Here is an 18257-nt window from a genome sequence, read left to right on the forward strand (position 1 = left end):
TGAATACGTAATTGGAGCCTCTCTTAAAAATGAATGTTTTTACCAAATAATAAAACATCATGTTATATATTCAGAGTCGAACTTAGGTCATATTTAGGAGCTTTAGCTGTCAAGGATAGATGCTCTAGCTTTTGCCCCAGTACCAAGGACGGGGACCATGACCTCTTGGCTTACTCCAAACACTTGCTAGGAAGACGAAAGAACATGAATATCGGAAGAATGGTTTTCTTTGTCATCGTTTTTACTGGCTGTTTTCCTCTGACTCTTTTCCATTCTCTCCCCAGCACAATGCTGAGAAGAGAGCGGTGCTCACAGCATCCTCATGAGCATACGCAGGCGTTCAAGGACTTAGGTGGTTATTGTACAGGGCTCTGCAGCCGATCTGTAACGTGAGAACAAATGAATTAACAAAGTGGTTCTAGATGCCATCACTCATGAAATTAGTGTCTGGTCCCTGACTCTGTAGATCCTCTATCTTTAGCCATGTTCCCCAGTAGGAATTTAGTTCTGTGACATTTGGGCGTTTCTACCAGTGTGGAAAGGGAAATTATCAGTTCAGTTTTGGAAGAAGAGTATTTGAAGAGCTGTTGCCTTTCCCGTGGCGTTTTTTGATGATTCCTACATTCTTGGTCCCTGATTGTTTGCTCCAGGTGCTTGAGGGAACTTTGGCTGCATGCATCTAGAGAAGTCTCATCTCTTTCCTGTCTGGGTTGCAGCTTTAGATCCTCAGTTCCCTCTGACCTGGCAGTGCACATGTCCCCCAAAGGGACGAGCCTTCCCTTCTGCCCTCTCCCTCTCCCTCCACCACCTCCCCCTCTCCCTCCACCCCCTCCCCTTCCTCTTGTGCCCTTATATGATCCTGAAGATTCTTTGTGTCTTAGATCATGCTCCTGCATTTCTAATACCACACAATACTGGGATGCCGTATTAACGATATGGTTGATTTATATACTTTTGTTTCCAGATTCATTTCTTGGTAATTTTACTGTGTGTGGACAGGAATACTTTTTGGTGGCTAGCTGTGCTAGTTACTTTTCTCTTGCCGGACTAAAATGCCATGACTAATAGCAATTCATGGGGGAAAGGGGGTCTCTTATGGCTTGTGGCTCTAGAGGAGTTATTGTTTGCGATGGAGGCAAGGGTACAGCAGCAGGATCATAAGGCCAGTCTACCAGGCAGAAAGCAGAGCATTCACATTCCATCTGAACATAAGGAGCCTGGAATGGGAAGTGGGCTGGGCCAGAAAACTTCAAAGCCCACCCTCAACAACGCTCTGTCTCTAAACAGAGCCGTGGACTGGGAACCAAATCTTCATTCAAGCCACCACAGTGGCTTTAACAATAATGAGAAGAATGAACCCAAACTGAGATCCACTAAGCATAAACCCAAATTTGGATTTTTCCACACAGAAACTGAGTTTGAATTTCATAAGTTCCCAAACTTGTGTGTGTGTGTGTGTGTGTGTGTGTGTGTGTGTGTGTATGCATGCACATGCACACGTATGTACTAATATTTTCATTTGGGAACTATTCTCATGACATCAAAGAAAGCATATTCACCCTAGGGTACTTTGAGAGTAAAAGGTACATGTTGAAAATTTGCCAATGACAACAGGCATTCAAGAAGACATTTCTGAAGAAACCAGGATGTATGACCACCTCCCCAAAAAGTGGTTGGGTTCACAGAGCTGAAAGACACCTGAAGGTAGCGTGCTTGAGAACATATATGTGGAGACACATGCTTGAGAAGCCGTGGTCAGCAAGCATCCACAGTCTGCAGGATGGGGAGTTATCAATCTTTGAGGAACTGGCCTCGCTGTGTGGATTCCTACAATGTTTTCTTATCTGTGTCCTAAACATCTTGCCAAGCTCTGGGTTGAACACATGGACCCTCTTAAATTATTCATTTTAAATTTCTTGGAACAACAACAACAACAACAATGGATTCAGAAGTCCGGGGCAGATAAGACAAGGTTTCTATGAAACAAAGAAGAAACAGGAGAGTGTGCTTCTGTGCATGGTGCCAGAAGGAAATGGAAATTAGAGTGTGATAGTGGCACAACCGTTATGAGAGTGACCAACCACTTTTTGATTGGCGTTAAGGCTCACACTCAGCTGGCACTGGAGAAGCTTCTTCTTGCAGCTGATGGAGCCAGCACAGAGAGCACAACTGGACAGTGTGCAAACAGAGAGAGAGACTTCGGAGCACCCAGCCCTACATGGGATGCCCTTATCAAACCCCTCCCCTCAAGGCTCAGCAATCTACATAGAACACTCAAAACAATTATAAGAACCAGAGGTGATGGACAATTCCAAGAAAACAACGTCTTTCAGACACAGCAAGGCTGTCACACATATGAACTCACAGAGACTGAGACAGTGCACACATGACCTGCACAAGTGCAAATAAAACCTGAGCATGGAGAGAGGAAAGTGAACACAATGTCTCTCCCCTAACCAAGAAGCTCTTTGTAATAGACACCTGCTGGGGAAGGGAAAATCAGTTCTCTCCAGTAGGGTATATAGGCTGGGTATATCAGCCACGCTACAGAGCAGAGCCCATGCTCAACAGTAGCTGGACAACACAAAATAGATTCCATGGTGTGTGTGTGTGTGTGTGTGTGTGTGTGTGCATGCATGTGTGCGTGTGCATGCTTTATTTTGTATTATTTATTTGTGTTTTTGTTTTTTCTGAGAGAGAAAGAACATGAAGCTGGATACTTAGGGAGCTGGGGCAGAACTGGGAAGAGTTGGGAGTGGGAAAAGAATATGATCACAATATACTGTATGAAAAAAGCCAATCCAAAGTTGGGGGGGACGTGCACCATTAAGGGAAAAAGATGAGACAAAGATGGGGAGGGGAAGGAAAAGAGTGCTAGAGTAGCTAACATCCACCAGTATACGAACAAGACCAAGTGGAAAATTAAACTCTAAAAGAATCTTCTATGACTAATTTGATATTCAAGTTGGTTACTTCCAAAATCAATACCTGAGTTTGTATCTGTGCCACCTTGAGGTCCTAAAGCTTTTGCTCTCTGTGATTTGCCAATGCCCACATGGACCCACATGGTCCCTCCGGGCCTCTTTCTGTCTGAAGCATAGATAATGCCTTGCCTTTTGTATATGAGGTCTGTGAGAAACAGAATTGTAATACAGCCCCAAAGATTCTTGTCATCTTCTCAATCCATTGGTTGTAATCCCCATTAAGTGCAGTTAGGACCTGTGAATTTGATAGACTACATAGTTCCTTGATTGGCTAATATTATATGACAAAGGTCGTTAAACACTTCTATGATGAATCAATTAAGAAAAGTTGAAGTTTTTGAAACATATAAATATAATAGATAATGTAATATCGTTGTTGGGCCTGCTGGAACTTTCTGATTGCATGCAGCCTTCCAGTTGCAGAATACGATGTCATCACATGGAAGAACAACAAAGGGACATACTACAACAAAGATCCCATGGAATCAAGTGTTCAACAAATTATCCCTAACTCACCCAACAGATAACCTGTTTTGTCCCACGCTCTTGTTGAGCCAAGGAAGCAGGTAGAAGGTCAGTCTAGAATGGCTACTTTTATGTGGAACTCGGAAGACAAGCTAGAAACAGATTTTCCCTCCAAGAGCGAAGCAGGAATGTAAAGTCAGTTTTTGTTTCTTACCTTGCATCAGGTTGGCTTAAACACATATCCCTCCAACCAAGGGAGAGAACACTATGGGGACACCTAAAGAAAGTTTTGAACAACTATGTTTTAAGTAGAGAGAAGACAAGAGCTGTACTTGTGTCTCAAGAAAGAATATACTTAAATGTTCAATATGCTGAAAAATTCTTTCTCATTGGTAGTCATAAAGACTAATTTTCTTAGGATTAGTTAAGGTAATAAAATTTTAACCATTTTAGCTATTTTTCATATTTCTGTGATAAAATACCCTGACAAAAGCAGCATGAGGCAGAAAGGATTTACTTGGCTCACAGTTTGAGGGTACATTATTTATAGCCCACTTTCTGCTTTAACAGAGTCCAGAATCCCAGCCTGGGAATGGTGTCGCCCATGGTGGACAGGGCTTCCCACCTCAATAACCTAAGCAAGGTAACTCCCGACAGGCCCATCTCCAAGGTGATGCTGAATCTTATCAAATTAACAGCTGACTATATCAAATTAACATCACACTATAGGACACTCCACCACATGCTCCCTAAAAGGGATACAGTTACAGGGCTGATAACAGCAAGTGTTGGCAGAGATTCAAAAGCACATCCTAGCTGACTGGTTATGCATAAAATGGCACAGTCAGCCACAACGGGAAGAGTCTGGCAGTTTCTTAAAGGGTTAAGTGAGTATCTACCTTACAATTAAATAATTCAACCACAGATTAATCACCCAAGAAGAATGAAAACATATGTCTCAGACAAAAGCTGTGTGTGACTGTACACAGCAGTTTGCTTAAAATAGCAAACGCTGAAAATAACCCCATGTATGACTACATGTGACTACATGAAAAACTGTGGGTATTCACAGGAGACTAGCGAGAAATGAGAAAGAACATATTTCACTAAGTGAAAGAAGCTGCTTATAAAAGATCTTGTGTTTTACAACATTTTTCTCAAATAGATCAAATGATATTCACAGAAAGCAGATTAGAGACACCTGGACGCCACAGGTGGAGGGGAGGCAAATGATGGGGCAAATGGGGAAATTAGGATGATGATGGAAATATCCTGGGTGATTTGTTCTGTTTTGTTTGAGTCAGTGTCTTACACTGGCTAGCCTGCACGCTGCTGGCAATGCTCCTGATTAAGCTTTGTAGTGCTGGGATTATGGGGACTGGGGACCATCTCAGGCTTGGGAAATGCTCTGAACTGATCTTGGTAGCTGTAACATGTTAACTCTACTGAGACTGGCTATTAAAATGAGGGGATTATAATTGGCATAAATTACACTTCCATAAGGTAGGCTGCAAGGATTACCATCTCTCCTAGGTTATTTCACATCCCAGAAACCCAGAGTTCAGACACTGGAAACAAGACAGGCTTTTCCATATTTAGTAGAATAGGAACTGGGGAAATGCCAGAACAGCAATAGCAGCTGCCAAGTTTTATTTATGTGAACATAATCTAGTGAAATTCCTGGACTTTTATGCATAGAATTGAATGTATGTTTCTCGTACACATATGCCTTTGCATGTAAAGAAAACTTATGTCATAGCTTGAGCATTTAAATGTCCACGTGTGTTGGTAGTAGTTTTTTTTCTTCTTTTTTTTTTGAAGTTATGCAAGTTATGCAACCAATAGAAGATGAAGTTTTAGTAAAGAAAGTGAGTTTCTGAGGTGGGTCATGAAGTTTTATAGCCTGGATGCCTTCCTGTCTGTGTCCTGCTGCCCAGAAGTGAGAAGGTAAGACGTCCCAGCCACACATTCCTGTCATCATTAAGCCGCCGGCTCCCATGCCTGCCCCTTCTTAAGGGGACTGTATTCATAACCATATGCATAAACAAATACATACCTACATTTGTAGACAGAACACAGTGGGGCCTCAGAGGCTTGGAGAATGTCAACCTCCATGTATTATTTTTCCATAATAAAAAGTATTGTTACTACTTTTTAATTTGCCAGGCTGTTATCACATATTTCTGTGTGTGTTTGTATGTGTGTGCGTGTGTGCGCGCTCACACATGCATGCATATATGCACACGCATGCCATACTGCTCATGTGGAGGTCAAAGGACAACTTGCAGGAGTTTCTCTCCTTCCTCCATGTGGGTCCTGGGGATGGAAGTGATGACAAGTTTGGCAGCACGTGCCTTCACCTGGGCCATCCCTCCAGTCCTGGAGATTACATTTATTACCGGCATAATTGTCTAGTGATGAAACCAAAAGTTAACTTTAAAATGTTAAATTTTGTCCCAAGGTAATGGATCAGACAGTCTCAAAAGGCAGCAACGTTCACTCTGACGATCCTTTTCTGTTCAGTGTTTTATAGAAAGACGTGAGAATTGCTAAAGCAAACTGGTGCTGGGCATAACACGGTCACTGACAGAGGAGGGAGGACAATGGGTAAAAACAAGCATTGTGTGTGCCTCCAAGATCCCAGAGAGTTTGCTAATGTATGCTGTAAAAACAGTTATATTAAAGAGCAGTGTGTGCAATTCAAATCAGGAAGGCGGCCTTAGCAGTTGTCTTTTACATGCTCTTGGGAAAAAATGTAAAGCCCATTGCCCAGTAGGAGTGAGATTGATAGCATGCAATAAAGTGTCGTAAGAAATCCTTCCTGAGCCAGAGTGGGTGTGGAAAATCACACCTCGCTCTCCATTACAGGGGTAGAAGGTTTCAAGTTTCTCATTAATTCATTCTACGTAGGTCCTGCACCTGCCGTGTTTGAACACACAAATTATGCAGCACATGGTAGAGAGGTAGGCAGTCAAACGATTGCCACAAGCAAGCGGGAGTACGGCTGATAGGACACACGGCTGATAGGACACACGGCTGATAGGACACACGGCTGGACTTCAAGGAGTCATGGGACAGTGAAAAGAATTATGATCAAGGGCTGAGGGCAGAGCTTAATGGCAAAAGGCTGGCCTTGATTCTCAGCATAGATAGATAGATAGATAGATAGATAGATAGATAGATAGATAGATAGACAGACAGACAGACAGACAGATAGATAGAGTGTATGTCTGCTAAGTCAAGACTCTCTAGTAAAATAAACCCAATAAGGTATATGTGTTGCAGAAAGACACAAGAAAGTGGTATATACTCACTTATAAGTGTATATTAGACATATAAGGATAAACATACTAAAATATGTACACCTAAAGAAGCTAAGCAAGAAGGAGGAGCCTGGGTAAGATGTTCAATCCTCATTCAGAAAGGCAAATGGAAGAGGGAGAAAATAGGGAACAGGATAGGACCCTACCACAGAGGGCTTCTCAAAGACTCAACCCAGCAGGGTATCAAAGCAGATGCTGAGACTCATAGCCAGAGTGCAGGGAATCTTATGAAAGAAAGATTCTGGAGGGGACAGAAGGTCCACAAGGAGAACAACAGAACCAAAAAATCTGGGCCCAGGGTTTTTTTTTCTTTTTTTCTAAGACTCCAACCAAGGACCATGCATGGAGATAACTTGGAACCCCTGCTCAGATGTAGCCCATGGCAGCTCAGTGTCCAAGAGGGTTCCCTAGTAAGGGGAACAGGAGCTGTCTCTGACATGAACTGATTGGCCTGCTCTTTGATCACCTCCCCCTGAGGGGGGAGCAGTCTTCCCAGGCTACAGAGGAAGACAATACAGCCACTCCTGATGAGATCCGATAGACTAGGATCAGATGGAAAGGGAGGAGGACCTCCCTTATCAGTGGACTGGGGGAGGGGCACAGGAGGAGAAAAGGGAGGAAGGGTGGGTTTGAGATGAGGGAGGGGGCTACAGCTGGGATACAAAGTGAATAAATTGTAATAAATAAAAAAATTAAAAAGAACAGAAAAAAGACATGTGTGTACACTATTTGCATGAAGACATTTACTGTGATTATTTTCTGTGATTACTGAGGCTAGGAAGGCTCATGATCTGCAAGCTGGAGAGTCATAAAACCCAGCGGTATAGTTCTAGCCTAATCACAAAGGCCTGAAGGCCAGGGGACCAAATGTGTAATGGCTTGGGAACCAGGAAGACTAATGTCCACACACAGAAGAAAATGAGTATCTCAGCTCAGCAGAGAGACCTTTCTGCCTTTTAGTCCTATTCTGTCCCTTGCTGAGTTGTGTGATGTGAACCTATAAGTGGCCTTTTCTCATCCTACTGATGCTAACTGTCTTCCCCAAAACCATCCCAGCCATCTCTATAAATCATCTTTTATAAACTCTCTGGGCATTCCTCAGCCCAATCAACTTGACATAAAACTAACCATTAATAAATATATTCAAGGTGTTGCATTTCAAACTACCTATTTGTCCTGAACTATTTAACAGTCCTCTTTTTTATATATTCTATTTGTATTTATTTATTTTGTATGGCTCTGTGTGTGTGTGTGTGTGTGGTGAGTGAGTGGGTACCAGAGTGCATATTTGGAGATCAGGGGACAATGTCCAGTAATTGGTTCTTTCCTTCCACCATATAGTCCCAGGGATCAAAGTCAGGTCGTGAGGTTTGGTAGCAAGAACCTTTACCCCAAGCCATTTCATAAGCCCAACTCACAGTTCTTGGAGTTAGAAATGGGCATACTCAAATAAGCTAATTTTACTTGATTGCTAGCAAAAGGGTTGGTATATGAGACAATGAGGATGAAAAGTTAAATAAACATGGATTTTTTTTTCTCATTAGTCTGACTTCATACAGGGACCATTACACATCAAAATGCAGTAATAGAAAGTCCTCCTGTGCCCTGAGCCAATCTCATTCTCATATGCATGGCCACCATGAAGGCTATTTTGGTCCACCTGCTAAAGCTTACCGTACTGACGTCATCACTCTGTCAACCCTTCAGTCTAGCAGTGCCTACTGTTGGCCAGTCCAAGTTAAGTGTAATTCTCTTCACCTAAGGAGACACATTAGAGACAAATTTTCACATTAGTGGAGGAAGGAATTGGAATATCTGTAAGATTCTGTGTGTTAATAACAACATTAATTTTAAAAATGCTTCAAGCCCTTTTGTGATAGAGAAGGCAGGTTGTACAAGGGGTGACCCTGCAGATAGGAACCAGGCCTTCCACCCATCAGGCATTGTCATACTATTTGTACTCCATGCATTGTACTCTCTGTTTCTCCAGAAATAGAACCAGCAATTTGGCCAGAGCCTCCTTGGAGCTCGACTGTGAACGTAAAAATGGCTTCTTTGATAACCAAGTGTAGTCAGGCTGATGCCAATCACTTGATAGGAAACATCTGTTTAAGTCTGAATTTTCATTTTCTAGGGTTGAGCTGGCACTTCACCCAGTCTACCCCCTCTTTCTGGGCTGGTTTCACCATCCTACTATTTCTCTGGTAAAAGGCACCGACCCTCCAGCCGCAATCTGAGTCCCTAGATCTGCAGCCGTGGGTGGCCTGTGTCAACCACCTTTACTTTTCTCGGTGTGTGTCTTTTTATGCTTACCTACTTTCAGTTTAAGGCAGGACTCAGAGACTACCTGGTCCAATTGATTTACTCCCATTCCTCACAGAATGCCTAGCACACAGTGGAGCTCATTACATAATTATCCACATCACTTCTAAGCCGGGGCTTATTTTGATGGCACAAGACCTTTCTAGGGAAGGGAGTCTTCCGGCTGCACTTCCTGAGCTGCTCTGTCTCTAAGATGCATACAGCGACAGAGACCACGGCTCTGAAAGTGTGTGAGAGGCGGTTGCAACTGTTCCTGTCTGCAGAAGGTGTGCCATTAAAACTGTGAGCTCACCAGCCCCAAAGCACCCTGCCTGAGGGTGCAGAGTTTCCCTGTTACCTTTAATTAAAAGATCACTTTTATGACAATATCATACAAGGTGTGATAAAAGGATCATAAATTGCTTCATGAGGTCACCAACAAAGTTCTGATGCCCCATTAGCTTTCATTGTCCTGTCCCTAGATATCAACACTCACTTTTATCACAAAGTACATAAAAAAGATTGACCTTTCTGGCTGCAATACACAAATGCACCCCCCCACACACACACACAAACCATACTGAGCACATTTAACATCCTAAACTTACTACTGCCAAGGGCAGATGTAAAGTGTCAGCAATTTGTTATATGCTATAAAAAGATGAAGTTCTGGAAGAGCATCAGAGTCAGTGCTTTGATCTCTAGAAGCTAGCATGTTGTTGAATAAATGCTGCAACTTGAGCCTCCTGGTTTTCAGTATAGAACTACAACCCAAGACATGTTGGGACACTGTATGAAGGTAGGAAGTCCAAGGAGCAAGGATGATCCCTATTTTGTCCAAGCGCCTGTGTTTCCATTCCTGACCCTGGAAGGGAAAGTTATTTTGATTTTGTAATTTATGGAACTGTAGGTGAGCCTGCAAAGATTCCTTTGATCACATTTTATAATAAAGGGTTTTAGGGGCAATTAAGAGACTCAATGGGCAAAGGTACTTGTTATCAAACTAGATGAGCCAAGTTCAGTCCGGAAACCCACACGGTAGAAGGGGAAAACCAGCTTGTACAAATTGTCCTTTGACCTTGACACAAGCACACCACGGCTCCTGTGCACTTGTGTACACACACACACCACAGCACAATACACACATACACACAAAACAGAGACATGGGAGGGGGAGATAAGTAAATGTAATTTTTTTTAAGGGAAAAGGTTTTAAACAGGCTGAAAGCAAGCTACATAAAATACCAGTCATGCACGTACAAAGTGGCACCAGCTTCCTGCGGAATGACTGCATTCTCTCTCATCTTTGTGTTGGCTTGGACACGCCTACTTCGTATTCACCAAGCTCACAGCGTGGAGTAACTTTCAGAAACCAGGCCACCAAGTGGCTTTACAAAGCACTCATCCCTAGAATCCATATAAAGTAATTTTATTAAGACCTTCATTGAACACCTTGATTTTTTTTAATCACCTGGTTTGCTCTTTTTTCCAAAGGAAATGACCAGCCAAAACTGTCTGTGCAACAAGAAGATAAAAATTTCAATTAAGCTCAGTGCTGTCATAATCGGACCACGTGAAAAAGCCCGGGATAATCCACATTACATATTGATGTCCTTCAGCCTGGAGACCACAGCCGTGATTCATTCCAGGTTCCTTTTGTAGGTTTGGCAGCCACCGCACCCAATAAAGGCCTAATTGTATTAATTTATGCCCTCTCAATTATACATTCGGATTCCCCAGATAGCTTGTCAGATTTTATTCACTATTTTCCAAAATATACGTCTGTTACAGTTACTGTGTGAATAGTCAGAGTGACAGGAACGGAGATTTAAGGAATATTACTTAAAAGAGGTGGACTTCCTTGATTTATAAATGTTGTATTATATGTCCTACACAGGCCAGTGTGTTAAAATCAGGAACAGTGGGAAGACGGATGTCACATGAAGGACTTTCAAGAAAGCAAGGGCAGGGACCATTTCACTCCCTTTGTTCTGCTTAAAAAGTTACTTAAATCAAATAATCTTTGGTCTATCTGTAAGGTATCTCAGATATTGTTAATGGAAGCAGCCCTTTGTTTTGTCCCTTAAGCTATCTTACTTGACTAAGTCGTAATAAGCCAAATTTACCTTCTCTTTTTGCACTGTGGCTGAAGGTCTTTGGAATACCCACATACTATCTTTAGAGATGGTACACAAAGCATGTCTACAGGAAGGCACAGATGGTAAGAGAACCTTTGTACGCTGGGAAAGGGACCCCCTGGGAGACAAAAATATGATGGGCTATTCTGCCGCTACGGAAAGTCGGGCTGTTAGTTAGCCCGAGGCAGAGACTGATCACATCAAGTCTAACTTCATGTCCTTCTGCTGGCTCATCTGCTGGTTCCATATCCACCCAGTCTATATCTGCATGACATTAACCTCTCCTAGCAGGCCGATGGCTTGGGTACCGTAAGTCTGAGGTGGCTCGAAGCTAGGCCTTTCCAAAGACATGCTGAAAAGAGTGAGTTCCGTGAGTGGCCAGAGCGGTCTCCTACACTGTGCAAGAGGAAGAAAACCCTGGTTCTGTTCAGACTCCACTGAACATTCTTGAACAAAATCAGAGAGATTTACAGATGGTGGTGAAGCTCTCGTGGGAAGTGTAGGAAAAGGGACACCACTGCAGATCTTAATTGCACAGAGTTAGTAGTGGAATGCTACAAGAAAGAAGACCAGACAAATGACCCAAGGGAAGTGACTTTGAAGCTCAGGGATGGGTAAAGAGCAGAACGCCCCAAAGACACTGGTTACTTCCACAGCTTGGAAACTGTAAATTCACAAGGGCAGAAGGAGGGGAAGGAGAACAGCAAATGTGGGGACAAGGCGCTGAACGATGGAGGCTCTGCCAGGCGCTTCCAGCTCACATGAACACAGAGGGTCTGAGGAGGCCTCCACAAGAGTGAATCGGAGTAGGCTCCATGAGGAGGCTGGTGTTTTGCCTAGATCTGAGCAATGCATAGACCTATATGTGAAGGGCATGGATGCCAGCTGAGGTGACAGGGATTTTAGGAAGAGCTGCCTGTTACAAGTTCTTCACTAGAGGTTCAGAGACGTGGAGGCTGTTTCACCTTAGACTATAAACTCCCGAAGTTTAAGCCGATAGCCATCTACTCTTTATTAATAAATCCCCTCAGGCATTTCACTCCAAGGATGGAAAGCTGAGTTGGTGGGGACTTGTGAGCTAGTTACTGTACTGAACAAGCAGGCCGCAGACAGTCCAGAACTTTTCTGAGGAATCATACAGCATCAAGCCAGGGCATGCTAGAGTGTTGTTTACTCATTTCCTGCTCCCCCAACCGTGACAGGCTGCTCCCAGGAATGTGAAAACTTTCACTTTTCTAGGTTGCCACCAACATCCGTCTCGGGACTAAGCCCTGGGTCAGCAAAGCGAAGAGCAATTGAGGCAACAGCTTGATATGGGATGCAGATGACATTTCTGAACTGTCCACCCCCTGCACGGAAGTCAGTGGGACCCACACTCTTGTGACCCACAAGTGCCGCAGGCAGAAACATTTGGTAACAGGATTCTGTCTGCGGTGGAAACAGCCATCCCATCACCATCCCCAGGACCTCTGAAGGCAGGCTGGGAGGTGGACTAGCTAACAGAGACAGACTAGAAACGCTGCATAAGGTCGTCACTAACGCTATCCCCCTTTCCAGCCAAAACAGCTCCTCTCCCTGTCACAGGGTAGTGGCTTTTGGCCAAGGAGCCCAACAGGGTCCATGTAAGAAAGCAGCCATTACAGACTAACCGGTGCTAACAGAATCTGGGCGAACCTCCTCCCTGACTAACCCAGCTACCTTCATGGTGTGCATCTGGAGGTCTGAGTGGCTCTAGCTCTTCATCTCTTTCCCCTGCTTCTTACTGTACGTGGTTCTGTCAGCCACCTGTTGCAGAGCCCCGGTGAGCTTGTGTGGGGGATGTTACCAGGACTCAGCTCCTTAAGTTCTTCTCTGGCCCTGTGGAAAGCAAAGTCTGCTGCTGCCCTTTCCTGCAGACACGTGGCCTCGTGGTCTTTGTCTGATGGACAAACCTCAGAATGTTTCATTCTTCAGTCGTGTCAAAATCCTCCCCACCCAGCTAGCTGCCATGTTGGTTCCAGACCTGAAGATCTGTATTACATCATCAAATATATCACTGGATGAAAACGGGGGTTTTCTGTGCTTAGAAGGAAAACAAAAATTGTGAGGTGATGGGGGTGGGGCCTTCATAATGAGGTTAGTGCCCCTGTTGCCAGAAGAACAGACCCCAGAGCTTCTTGACCTGAGACTTAGCAATAAAGATGAAGGCTCTCACTACACTCCATCAAGCTTGACCCCTGATATCAGGCTGTCAGAACTGAGAAATCAGTTTCTTATTTAAGTCAACACAGTATGGATGGTATTTATTTTTATAGTGATTTTTGTTTGTTTGTTTGTTTGTTGAAGTTATAATATAATTACATAATTTTCTTCTTCCCTTTCCTCCCTCCAACCCCTCCCATGCACCATTGCCCTTGCTTCTTCTCCGCTTCCTGGGCTCCTTGCTGGTGTGGAAGAAAAAAATTCCCAGGCCCTGGGAAAAGTCCCTTGTCTTGGCATTGGGCAGAGAACTTGTAGGTGCTGGGCTGGGCATCTTAAATCTAGGTCCTGAGAATTAAGGTGCAAACAGGAAAGAGTGCATACAACTGGAGTGGTGGGGTAAGGTGTGGAGGAGGAATAATCCGGAGAGTCTAGAATAGGCCTTGGAAGGTGATGAGGGAGGGCCACTCATTTCTCTAACATCATCTCTGCAATATCACTATTCTAGACTCTCCGGACCTAACACCATCATATTAGGGCTGCATTGGTCAGGGTTTCGGAGAGAAACAGCACTGACAGGAAGAATGTGTTTGTACACATTTGTGTATGTGTGTGTGTGTGTGTGTGTGTGTGTGTGTGTGTGTGTGTTTGGGTGTGTGTGTAGAGAATGTATTATGTTAGTTTATGTAAAAATAGTAACAATAGTGGTCTCACTCCCAAGAGCCTATGGACCCTGTAGTTGCTCACTCTAAGAGACCTGGTAACTCAAAAGTCACATGTGACACCAAAAATCAAGAGCATTCTTGGAGAGCTGCTGCTCCTTGGTCAACAATATAAAGCCTGAATATGCCGGTTCTGGTTTCAAGAAGAAATCATCATCATCATCACCATCATCACCATCATCATCATCATCATCATCATCAGCAGCAGCAGCAGCAGCAGCAGCAGCGTGAGTCAACTCGGCAGCAGGAGGAAATGCCCTTTGTGTCTGGGCTGCCACAGAAGGTGCTGCCTGAGTCCAGGGAGACAGTGCCTCCATTGAGGTCCCTCCTCAGGTGATTCTGATTTGTAGACGTTGACATTAAAACTAGCACAGGGCAAGAGGGCTTCAACATGTGAGTTTTGAGGAGACAAAATATTCAATCGTTAACAGCATGTCAGCTGAGAAATAAACCAGCTCATGAGTCCGTGCGTCTGTGTTGGAAAGGACACGAAGTGCTCAAACGTCCCCTCTGTCTCTGCTCTGAGAGGCGAGGAGGTGAGGTGCAGGTGAGAAGCTAGGAGGTGAGGCACCAGGTTCTCGCCCAGGCAGCATCATTGCACCTCAGTCATGGCCCTGAGAAGAGCGGAAATAACTGCACACTTCATTCAGAGAGCAAATTTTACCTGGTATCTAAAACTCATTTATTTTCCATTAAAAATAGGTCTACGATCTCTGATCAAGTGTCATTATTCAGATTTCATATAACATTTAGGTGAACTGGGGGGACTCAGGGTAGCCAGCCTTCAAGTTTCCACAGTAGGATGTCCACCTTGCTGGGTGTTTCAGATTCTTAATTTACAACTGGAATTGAATAGCTGTAATGCGCATAGGGCCATTCCTGAGTGAGTAAAATAAAGCCCATGTTTTCTGGAGCTTGGATAACAAACCAGACACAGAGCAGGGGCCATGAGTGTCACAATGAGGATTCAACCAGAGACTGAGGCGGAAGCAGTCAGCAGGTCGGGGAAGCCTGTTCAAGCCTCAGTGTAAAGGAGGAGCCTGCCGTGCTCAGCTCAGGGAGGCGGAGGGCATTCCAGAATCAGTTCTGGTTTGCTAAGGTGCAGCCTCATAACTGTAACTAATAATAACATATCATTTATTTAAAATCACTAAGAGGACAGACTTCAAGTCTATTGCCAGAGCACTCTAAATATGCCTGACCTTGTCTGAGCGCAGAAAATAAAAAGGTCAGGTCTGGTTAGCACTTGGGTGGAAAAATAGATCTTAAGTGTTCTCAGCACACACATGCACAAAGATAATGCCTCAGTAAAGCTGGGAGGAAAAGGGACATTACAGATGCCGAAGAGCTACTCTGTAGGTCCTGCTTGCCATGTAAGCACGAGGTTCTGCGTTTGGATCCCCAACACCAGTGTAAAAAGCCAAACACGGTAGTGTTTGTCTGCAGCCTTGCTCCAAGACAGACAGAAGGACTCCTGGAGCTACTGTCCAGACAGTCCAGAAAGCTTCGGGTTCAGTGAGGAGACTCTTCCCTCACAAACAAGGGAGACAACAGAAGACACCCAAAGTCAACCTGTGCGCTCCACATGGACATGGGCATGAATGCAGCAGCACACACGTGAACACATTCCCATCCTATATGCACATGGAGTATTCTAGCTGAGGAAGCAGCAGAGTCTCTGCATCAGCTCATCAAATCAACTCACAGAAAGAGGTGCTTTGCTTGGAGAGACATTTCAAAGGGAAACAGGGATGGGTTGTTGCTGATATTCGAGGCTCTGCATGCGTGTGCGGGCAGGGGTGTAAGGGAACTCATTGCACTCCTACACTTCCACTAATGTGTCTGTGAACCTGAAACTCCTCTTAAGAAATTCAAGTGGGAGAGAGAGAGATTGAAGAGCAGAAGGGAGGTCCGGTCGTGCAGAACTTTGAAAGCCCGAGTGAGGGTTCAGCACCGGTTCCCAGGTGCTCTTGTTGTTACCCCCATCATCTCTGCAATGCACCTTTGTGTTAACTCTCACCAACAGAGGGGATCAGTTTCCCCAAGCCCTAGATTCCAGGAAGCCCTCTGGATGAGCTGCGTCTGGCCAGTGGGGTCCTGGCAGATATTCATAACTAGGAATGGTGACTGTCCTTACTCATTACATCTTGCTTCTCTGGCTGAGCCTTGCAGCTCTGAGCCCGCCATTGACAGAAGCCTGAGGTAGCTGGGTGGAGGAAGAGAGCAGCCTCCGAGCTGGGCTCCTTCCTTGCTGACCATGACACTCATGTGGCCATTCTAGACCACCCAGGCAGAACTGAGCACTAAGACCAGAACAGATGTATATTACTGTAGAACTCTAAATTGAGGCTGCAGTATAACAAAGAAAATTGATGCATAGTGAGGAATACTCAGAAGGGAATGAAACAGAGGGACAGCCTTATCAGAAATATATATATATATATATACACATACATATATGTACATATATACATACATATACATATATATATATATGTGTGTATATATCTTTGAAAATTACTTTAGCCAAGTTTTCAAGATGGCTAGGTGGGTAAGAGCAATCCCTGGAACTCATAACAGAAGCCGAGTCACAGCTCCTGAAGGTTGTCCACAAACACAATGTGGCATGTCCATGCCCGCACTGTTTTACTTACACACACACACACACACACACACACACACACACAATAAATAACATTTTAAGAAGACGATCATTGCAGCCGTAGGCTGGAGGGCAGGTGGTGAAATGATAGCAGAAGCACAGAGAGTTGCCGGTGAGGAAGTTCAGCCGGGGTGATGATGGAGGCCGGACAGGTTTCGAAATGTCAGTGGTAACTGCTATAGATCTTTTCTGGTTTCAAGTTTTCATACCTCACTTATTTGCTGATAAATCTGAACTCTCTCCGTCCTTGACCTTCTGCCTGGCGCCCACACTCCATCACTGTGCCTTCTGGGAAGCTCCGCCGCGATGTTCAATCAGGACTCCCCATCCAGTGGAATCTGCAACACCTCTGCCTCCACAGCCTTCTCGGCTCCTGCTATTAGCCATCCTGAATTTGCATCTGCTCAAGCCAAACTTGTTAGGGGTTTCTCTGAGAGCTCTCTCACACCCCGCACATCCCATCTGTCATTAGATCCTGATGGCTTCATAGTCACAGCGTGTAATGACCGCTCTGATCCAAGCCACCACCATTTCCCATCTGGATCAGCCCGTAGCCTCCCGACAGACCGCTCTGCCTGCCTCCACCATTGCCAGCCATGGCTGATCCTAGCTGCAGCACACCGGGCTGTGAACAACCTGAATTTATAACACACTAGAATTACTTTATTATTAAAGTAAAAAAAAAAATGTTTAACTCAGTTTCTGTAGGTCAAGAATTGAGGAGAGGTCACCTGGATCTGCTCTGTGTTTCATAGGGCTGAAGTCTCATCTCATGCCCATGGTCCCCAGTCAAAGCTAGGGGCATTGGTGACACTCAGTTCTATATTGCTTCCATGACTAAAGTCCCTGTTGCTAATTGACAGCCAAGCTCCAGTCAGAGCTCCCATGCTCCCTGCTTCCAACCACATGGCTCTCACCTGTGTTTTACAAGGTGACCCTTTACTATCTTTCAGGCCAGGCAGCTTTGCGTGTGCTGCTGCTGCTCCTCTGGTTAAGGTCCTGCCTGATTAAATCAAAGTCAGATGGTTAGTACCTTCCTCTCAGGCCCCGCCCACATTTAAATGAGTTCTGGAAGGAGTTATGCAGGTTGAGTACAGCAGGGGTTGGCCTTTTGGTGGCCACCTAGAAGCTCACCTTCTGCAGCAATTTCAGCTGTGTTCTCAGAAACACACAGAAGACATTACAGGGAACTGACTGGAAAGCTCTGTGTTAAGCAAAATAAGCAAGACTCAGAAAGACAATTATTGCATGATTTCCTGTAGAGGAGGAAAACAGGTTCAAAATTGTGTGTGTGTGTGTGTGTGTGTGTGTGTGTGTTCACAAAACTAGGGGATCAAGAGAGTTGACGAAGGGTTTTAAGGGAGGAGGGAAGCAGACATGGTAATGAATTAATACCTATGATAAAAGGAGGAGGGGTAATGGAGGCAGGAAACCATCAAAGGCAGGTGGAGGAGGAGAAGGAGGAGAGGGCGGTGGGGAAGAAA

General features: G+C 44.5%; 1 long non-coding RNA gene across 2 annotated transcripts; it reads right to left on the minus strand.

The window, feature by feature from the left end:
* Positions 1-242: 242 nt before the first annotated feature.
* Positions 243-17770, minus strand: LOC132646512 (uncharacterized). Of its 2 annotated transcripts, none has more exons than XR_009584811.1 (4): positions 17691-17770; positions 16983-17149; positions 8447-8530; positions 243-382 (listed from the first exon to the last, which is right to left on the minus strand). It is a non-coding gene; the product is annotated as an uncharacterized LOC132646512 (long non-coding RNA). The 2 variants fall into 2 exon arrangements; XR_009584810.1 differs by having other exon boundaries at positions 16983-17173; positions 17691-17764.
* Between the last annotated feature and the right edge of the window lie 487 nt (positions 17771-18257).

Source organism: Meriones unguiculatus, chromosome 11 (genome assembly GCF_030254825.1).
Source record: "Meriones unguiculatus strain TT.TT164.6M chromosome 11, Bangor_MerUng_6.1, whole genome shotgun sequence".
Classification (NCBI taxonomy): domain Eukaryota; kingdom Metazoa; phylum Chordata; class Mammalia; order Rodentia; family Muridae; genus Meriones; species Meriones unguiculatus.